Here is an 8,885-nt window from a genome sequence, read left to right as displayed (position 1 = left end):
ATCGGACTGTGCAGATGGGCATTGGGAAATAGGTGTGGGGCAGAAAATGTGTCATCACATATGCTAGTGAATACACACATGTATGGAACTGCAGAATAGTTCTTAGATTCATAGGTATTTTGACCCATAGCAGTGTATATTATGATAAGCACTTATTATGTTTACCATACAGAGCTATAGAAGGTGGAGTGAACTTGTAGAAAATTTGTTATAGCGAAAAACATAAAACAACAAATGAGTATCCATGTAATTTAACGGTATTATGTGTGTAAATTATGTATTGGGGGGGCATGTGACATTCACAAAAGAGAGAAAAAAAATCAGGGTTGGTGGCATGTATAGAACGCTGTGTGTTTGCAGAGCAAAGACCTGAATGTCACAAACGGCAATGTATACCGTGTTGAGATTATTAGACACGTCACTGGCTCTCTAATGCTTATATGTCAGTCTGGTGTTTAAACATACAAAGCAATCCAAGATAAACTCTGGTCTGTAACGATGGTGCTTAGTGCAACACTGGCTGTGAATACAATAACAAGCTCTGTGTCCCACTATAGATAAGTGGCATTTAAAACATCTTCTTTTTTTTTAAAAAAAAAGGCAAATATCAGACATACAAATATTATTTTTCGAGTGCGCTCTGTGGATGCTCGAGTGCACTTTTAATGGATGGACCACCCTGTCAAGTTAGGAGCACAACTTCAGAGCTACTGCCTTAGACTCTGGCTGTTAATGATGCAGTTCCACATGAACTGCGCGGTCTAGGATTTAAGCAGGTAAATCCATACATACGTACAGCAGAAACTTTAAAAATAATGCAGTTTCTATGGCAACAGCCTATGCGCATCTGATTTTGTGTTACAGGACACGTAATTTGAATGAGGCAAAATCTGACCTACGAAAAGGAATTAAACAGAATAATTTGGCATTTAACAGTACTATGAATGATCTTTCTAATGCTGCATTTAGTTACAAATTGTTAAATCCACAAGAGTAGGCACATCACTTTTAAAATGGCCCTTCCAACCTATAAACTGGACACAATCAAAAAAGCATACTACGTATTTCAATAACATTTTCTCACACTATTTATGCAGTTTTTAATGCATCAGAAATTTGCTCTTTTCTGCATCCTTCCTCTGCTAAAGTAATGATGTATCCCAACATGTAATTGGCCATTCTAGCTCATAAACTAATACTAACAATAATTGTATGGGCTATAGTGCCATAATGACATCACTTTTTTTTCCGTTTCATATAAGAGCTGAAATACAGGGATCATGATATCACTGGTGCCCTCCCCTCAATAAATGTAATGTTTAAAATCTAAATTAGATATACAATTTTTAAAAGAAATACATTTATTTCCTTCCTAATATGTTTGCTTGAGCAGAGCCCTCCTAACCTGTTTCTGTAAGTCTAATTGTTATGTCATACATTACTTCCCATGTCCTGTTTACTCTTTGTACAGCACTGTGGGATATGATGGCGCTATATAATGCAATGAATAATAATACAAAACAGACAGATGACCCTTCATTGACTATAATGGCCTGAACAATGACAAGGGTAATGGGAGTTTCAGCCCTCAAAAGGTTTGTTCATAGATGCAAAAAGGTTGCCATTCATATACTTTCTTCCTATTTTTTTGTTCCTTTAGCATGATTATGGAATTTAACCCCTTTTTCTGTGTGCTTGAACTGTGTTATACTGTGTATTGTCCCTTACATGGGCTGTGCGTGCAATCTGCATCCCTGGGAACTTTCTGGCTCTGGCTAGGATGCAGGTAGGATGTCCCACTGACTGGTGGGTTGTCTCACACGCCATACCCGCGACCCAGAGCTACCCCTTAGTGACCTTGACACCGAGAAGCGGCGCTTCACCCAGAGTCTCCGGACGAAACCTGGAGAGTTCCCAGGTATGGGAATCTACATACATGTACAACTGCAACTATTGTATAATTTCACTAATGGGTTTGGGGCTTTTAAGAAAACAATCTTGCTTCTGTTACCTTTTACTATTTGGTTTGGAATTTTTTGGGGGGCAATAATAGGTGGGGAGATTGTTGGGTTTTTTGTTTTTACTACTATACTATGTGATCAGATGTGGGTTTGTCTTAAACTATGCATGGTCAGCTTAACTTGTCTTGAATAAAAATACATATGTTTCCCTAAGCAAAGTGTACATAGTTTGATTCTCACCTAATTCTTACTATGTCAAACGCATGAAAATGTGCCCTGACTTCGGCACTCTAAGTGTTCAGTGTTCAGCGTAACCCTTTTTGTAAGAGAAGGGAGAGGTCTGTGTAGGCTACCTTGGGAAGTTCCCAGGAATGCTGATCAGTTATTATTGCTGCCTGTACTGAGTCAGTCTGCCTCAGGCATTATCTGAATAAAAGGCATTTTCTGGAAATGAACTAAAGGTGTTAGTGTGTGTCTGTGAATCCAGTATAACCTAGTAACATCGTTAAGAGGCAAGGATGTGGTGGTAACATTCATAAGTAATGCATGTAAAATAGGTACATTGATAAAAAAAAAAAAAACATAGAGCTGATAGTCATTAGAGAGGGCAATGCACACTGCAAAGTCCCCTTCTACATGTATGCTTCGGAGATTGCCTGTATTGCCCATTGTAGAAAGTGTCCTCGGTGGTAGAATTTTAATCTGCAATAAAATAGGAATGCACAATATATACTGTTAGGGACAGTATCTTAATTTATGTACTTATGAGAGACCTGGAAGTCTACTGTGACATCAAGTGGAACATGAATTTGTGTTGTAATTTTAACACCAACAATTACACACTGGTTCTTCAAGGTTAGCATACATGTATATTTTCATAAAGTTACTTGCTGGGGGGGGGGGAACTCCGATCACTTTCACTTTGTGACTTTAACTTGTGCAGTTTTCTTATAAGTAAAATTACTTCTTACGACTAATGTGACAGAAGAACACAAAATATATCACCAAATGTACATGTGTGCTTGAAACATTACGTTAGCGAAACGAAATCCAGATCCGTGAAAGCCAGTCTAGGAAACGTAGGATTTTGCAGATGATGGTAACCTACTGCAGATATCCAGTGGCAGTGTGGTCATACCACTCCAACAGATACTTGGCATTGCGCATATGTGCAGCTGATCGCTCACAGAAACCAATTTCATAAATCAATTTCCATCTGTAGCCAATCATTATAAATTATGGGCTCTAAAAATGTGGTCTTCAGAAATTCTAAACTGCATGTTAGCACTTTACCTCACTCACTGAATAAAATTGTTATCCTCTCCAAAGTTTTTAGGTTTAATATTAAGCTTACCCTTTTCAATTTTCAACACAAATATTACCACACTTTTTAAATGAAGATGATCAGTTGGTTAATGAGTTGCATATGTTTATTTATAAAAGACAGCGAATATTGTACCAGTGCAAAAGTTGTTTGTGCTGAACCTAGTTTCAAAGTGCAAGAGTTCTGCAAGGAGTAGGCCACTAGTTCTCAAATCTGTCCTTCAAAGACCCTAAGAAGCTCACACGTATTAATCATTGAGCATAGATATACCATTCTCAGCTAGATTCTTACAGAACCACTGGTTTTCACAATTTGATTTATCAGGGCACCATCTTAAACACAATAAAAAGAAAGTTATGTGTTGCTGACGTTTAGCTTTTGATGAACGATATCTAATAGATTAACATTTTCCTGGTGTAATAACATTGTGCTAGAACGCAGTTTTTAAGCTGGTGCCTCCTGCTGTTCTCTAAGATTAGTGGTAATGCAAGGTATGTTCTCAGATGGTCTGATTCCACATAACAGACCTCTGCATCCAGGAACCTGAAAAAGTAGCACATTTTTCTGGAAACAACAAAGGAAAAAGGAATATTGCTGATCACTGTAACAAGTAGCCACAAAGTGATATATAAATATAAGGGGAAATACTTCCCAACTAGATACAGCTGCAAGCCAAGATAAACACACTCCAAATGTCCAACATGGTATGAATCCACAAGCGGGCACTTGCAGCTCGGACAAAAAAAGATACCACACAATAGTATAGATTGTTTCAACAAGATGCAAAAGATGGTATTGTATGATTTATGCACTTACAAATGGACTAAATGAAAACGGGCTTTTCTCATAAATTCAATCATTCAATACTTCCATATGATAATATGATAATCCTCTGTTTTGCTTTTATGTGGCTTCTTCAGGAGGAGAAAACAAGTTTTCATAAATAGATTGCAGTGGTTGGGTGTCACGAACACTACATAACAGGAGAATCCAGTCACTTCTTCCTTCTCTACATTTAGCTGCCACAGCAGGGCAACCAGCTGCTCATGCAAATGAGTATTATATTCATAAAAGAAGAACACCTTTGTAAAATCTTTGGAAATCAGTTGCGCAAACAACTGACACCTGGGCAACCAGGCGTTCTTTACTCAGTTCCCAGTTACCTTATCCTGATCCTACTGATTGCCCTTCCATTGCTGACCATTGAGTTGGTTTGACCATGGACTCCCAAGACCTTGGCTCTAATAACGTGTCTTTAGTAGTTAACTAACCTATTGTCTTTGTTTGCCCATGGCCTACCGAGACCTTGTCTGACCTGTTGCTGACTACTGGCTTGATTATCGACTCCACTCTTGTTCTAGTTCCTCTAGCACATTGTCTTCAGTGTTTGACTAACTCATTGGCTTGACCTAGGTATCCAATTGCATGGTCAAGACCGGTTTCCTGCCAGAGCCTCAAAACCTGCTCCTGTATTCCAGGTAAACCTAATGATGCCTTTGGCATTGGGTTTGGATGTAAAATAGCTTAGTGAGAGGAGACTGAAAAGTTTGTAATTAATGGTGTAACTGTCTAGTTACTAGTGGGGTACCTAAGCTATCAGTACTAGGATCCATACTTACACACTACAACAGGTCTCAAAGGGTGCTAAAGGGTAGAGATTCCTGTTAGAATAAACCAAATGGCTACTTTTAAACATACGTTTAAGAGAATGGATGAGAGGAAAAATATAGCACTTGGGGATACTGTGCTGTCAGGAACTACAGATGAGAGGGACTTGGGAGCATTTATATCAGAGGAAACTGCAAATCTCATGCTAACTCTCCCTTTAGTGGACAAACCCCATTGACATTCTGGTGAGAGTTCAGAGAGAGGCTACTAAATGACAAATGGTTAAAGAATAAAAATTATCGGAGAAGACTAAGGACTTTTTTTGAAGGAGGAGTAATGTTAGAACAAGAGATCATAATCTAAAACTAGGAGGGATGATTTATTAAAAATATATTAAGCCAAAGCCAAAATGAGCTGAAAACATCAACCTATGTCTGTCTTGCGACATGATGTTTCACAGGGACACGTCCAAATCAAAATAAAGTCATGTGTTAATAAAGTACAAAGGAAAATCCATTGCTGATAATTAACATTACAGAATGTCCTTGACAGTAGTTAAATCAATAACTAAACACTAATGTTAACTTTTAATCTCTCAGTATTATCTGTAACATATTATGATTATACTACCACCCTGATTTTGGGTTGACTTGAATTGCTCTTCACAACATAACTGGGACAGTTACATATACCTGATTACATTTCATTATCTTTTCTTATGCTCACCTACACATATCTTGAAAAGTCAGCCTAGGCTAGAATGTATCACTTGGGACTATTCCCTAGAAAGTTGAGTGGCCAGGCAGGTAAGGGTTAACAAGACTGAGGTTTCATGCCTTGGCATGGTAACGCTTGCAAAACAGCTTGCATTTCCACTAAAACGTGAGTTCTTGGCAACTCTGGCTAAGGCCATGTGAGTTCATGCCACCACGTGAAGCTCAAAAATGCATGAGCAATGCATGTGAACATAAATAAATTTGGAAAAAGGAACATAACTGCAGTGCTTGCCTGCCTTTCACATGGCGCAGGGGTAATTAAATCAACCTGGGGGTATAGCGCCCAACTTTACCCCCCTCGGCCCCAAAAATCCTAATTTTCAGAAAGTTAAGGAATATTTGCCACCTGAGTTGCCACCCAAACTTTTGATTCTGAAGTTTATCACTAATCAAGTTAGGACTTTGACTAGCCCTCTCCAAAACCTACATTTTTTTTAGCCATTCAGAGGAGGACTTTCTTGTGTGCTTCACATCATTGTCCTGGTGCATAACCCAACTGAGCTTAAACTTTAGGTCACAAACTGATTGCTGGACATTCCAGCATTTCTGGTAGAGAGCAGAATTTATGGTTCCATCAATTATGACAAGTCACCCAGGTCACGAAGCAGCAAAGCAACCCCAGACCATCACTCTACCACCGCCGTGTGTGACTGTTGGTATGATGTTCTTACAGTGGAATGCTTTTGTAGCTTTATGCCAGATGTAAATGGGGCCCATGCTTTCCAAAACAGTTCCACTCTTATTGTGACCTTAACTGAGGCAAGTGTGGCCTGTAGTTCTTTACTTGTTAGACTGGGTTCTTCTGTGACCTCATGACCAGATAGGGTCGGATAGCGCTTTTCCTTCTATACATCTTTAATATTAAAATTAGTTTTGAAACATTTAAGCGTGACATGTAAAAATTGAAGAAATCGGAAAGGGGCAAATACTTTTGTATATGTATATGCACACCTGCCATAATCATAGATCCCAACTGCTACCTACAGAGTATCTGCCAGCACAAGTACAGTATTTGCTCGATTTTTCAGAAAAAAATAATCGATGAAAAAAACCTTGTTTTATAATCAGTCGTCGTTGGCATCGATGCACAGCTGACCAAGCCTATGTGCTTGACACCTGCCGACCGCTTCTGTGTCCCTGTCTCCTTTCCGCAGCTCCACTTCTTGCCTATGTCGTTCTGGTCTCTTCTGGTCCTTCTCCCAGCTCTGTTAGCCAGGTACTTCTGTAAGTGGCTGGAGTCTCTGCACACACCCTCTACCCCGATTTGATTAATGGGGAGAGGCTGTCCCCATGATGTGCACTGTGGTTCCACCCTTTTACGGATTCACTTTGCTAATTTGTCTGCAATATTCTGGCCTCTTGGAGTATGTGTGCAAAAGGAAGAGCGTGAGTGAGTGTGAGATGGAGTGAGTGAGAAAATGAGTGGGTGTGAAAGCAAGAAACATCTTACATTCAGGCCTTTTCATTTATTCTTTCATTAAGATCCAATGTTTGGATTGTTTCATAGGTGTTAAGCAGTATTTGGTCAGAGATGTAGCAGGTAATGAAACAAAGTATTGTGACAAATCTGTTTTACAGGAAAAGAAAATACAGCTGTGTAAAATCCTGAATAATAGATTGTCCTAAGCAACTATGGATCCCAGGGGAAGTTTAACTGCTTATAAAAATACAATTCACAAAGTAGCTTTGATGCCCTGTTGTTGAAAACTATCTACCTGTTCGTATTTAGCAATTTTTAACAGTGTCATATAGAAGCATGCTTTCTGACAATACAATGTCACCGCCAGAAAAAAAAACACCCGTAATGTTTCAAGCACTTCTTTAAGCTGAGTTCACGTAGAAGAGAAACATCCTGCGTAGCAAAAGCTCAGACAATTTCTATTTATGGTATAATGGGAATAGTCTAAGATAACTGGTGGGATGTAGTATAGCAATCTAAAAACTGGACAAGACCTTAACCCATTAATAACAAAGGTTGTTTTATATTTTTCTGGAGCCGTCACCATCACAGCTTCTAGCATAACTAGATTCATTAATTAAAACTACTTATCGATTAGCGCCGTGTTACATTTAAGCACAGTAGGCATATGCCTATGGGCTCCTGAGCTGAATATATGTTTCAATTCATTAACCTTGAGGAATCTGAGATCTATTTCAGGGTGGCAAGTCTAGCATCTAATCAATTTCCTGTCCTAAAGTTCTTTCTCTCCTACCCTAACAAAGTAATACCATTACATAAGTTATGGTGGGTAAAGGTGATGGAAAACCCTTCCACTAAAATTTAGGGGTATGTAGAAGCATTATTAAACACTCATCTACAGACACCAGACAAGCTAGAAGGCTTGTTGTTCCCTCGGAAATCTCATGGTGCTGCCACAACCACACGGGATTCTGGGTAGGCGCATGCAAATAAGGTCAACAATTATCACCTTTTGCCTCTATATCCACTTTATACATGGATCCCTGTAAAGTAATTGCCCGCTGTACAGGACAGCCTTTAGACAAAACTCGGGAAGAGGTGCAAAAAAGGTGATCATTGTTGACCTTATTTGCATGCGCCTACCCAGAATCCCCTGTGGTTGTGGCAGCACCATGAGATTTCCGAGGGAACAACAAGCCTTCTGGCTTGTCTGGTGTCTGTAGATGAGTGTTTAATAATAAGATAAGTAAAGAAGTAAGCATGCACATCTTGAGCAAACTGAAGCTTTCTCCATGATAAACATGTAAGTTAATACTTAAATTTTAAGAATGTATAGTGAAGTAAATGATTTAAAAATCCAAACTCTCCTTTTAGTGAATAGACCACTATATAAATTTTGTAGGCATCTACGCAAATAGGTTGTAAGCGTGAAAGAGCAGGGCTCTTTCTTCTGTACCAGTTTGTTTTAACGTGTTAAATGTCACTGTCAAGTTGCATATTATAAAATTGAAAGTAATTTTTCATTTCCACTGCCCTATTGTGATGGCCGTACAAAATCCCCTGGTGCTCTATAAATAAGTATAATGCATATTAAGAGCTAGTGAAAAATCCTTAGCTAGAAAGTTGGTGTGTCAATCCTCGAGAAGATTTGTTGCCTGTGAATGTTGAAATACTTGGAGGTGTTGACACAGTTGGATAGAGCGGTTTAGGACATTTCATAGGGTGGGTGCAATATGACTGGAAAGCCAGAATGAGAGTGAGTGATCAGAGGTGAGGTAAGGTCTGAGTCATCTGTA

Source organism: Spea bombifrons, chromosome 1 (genome assembly GCF_027358695.1).
Source record: "Spea bombifrons isolate aSpeBom1 chromosome 1, aSpeBom1.2.pri, whole genome shotgun sequence".
Taxonomy (NCBI): domain Eukaryota; kingdom Metazoa; phylum Chordata; class Amphibia; order Anura; family Pelobatidae; genus Spea; species Spea bombifrons.
The sequence above is the reverse complement of the archived record's forward strand: the minus strand, read 5'-3'. Positions refer to the sequence as shown.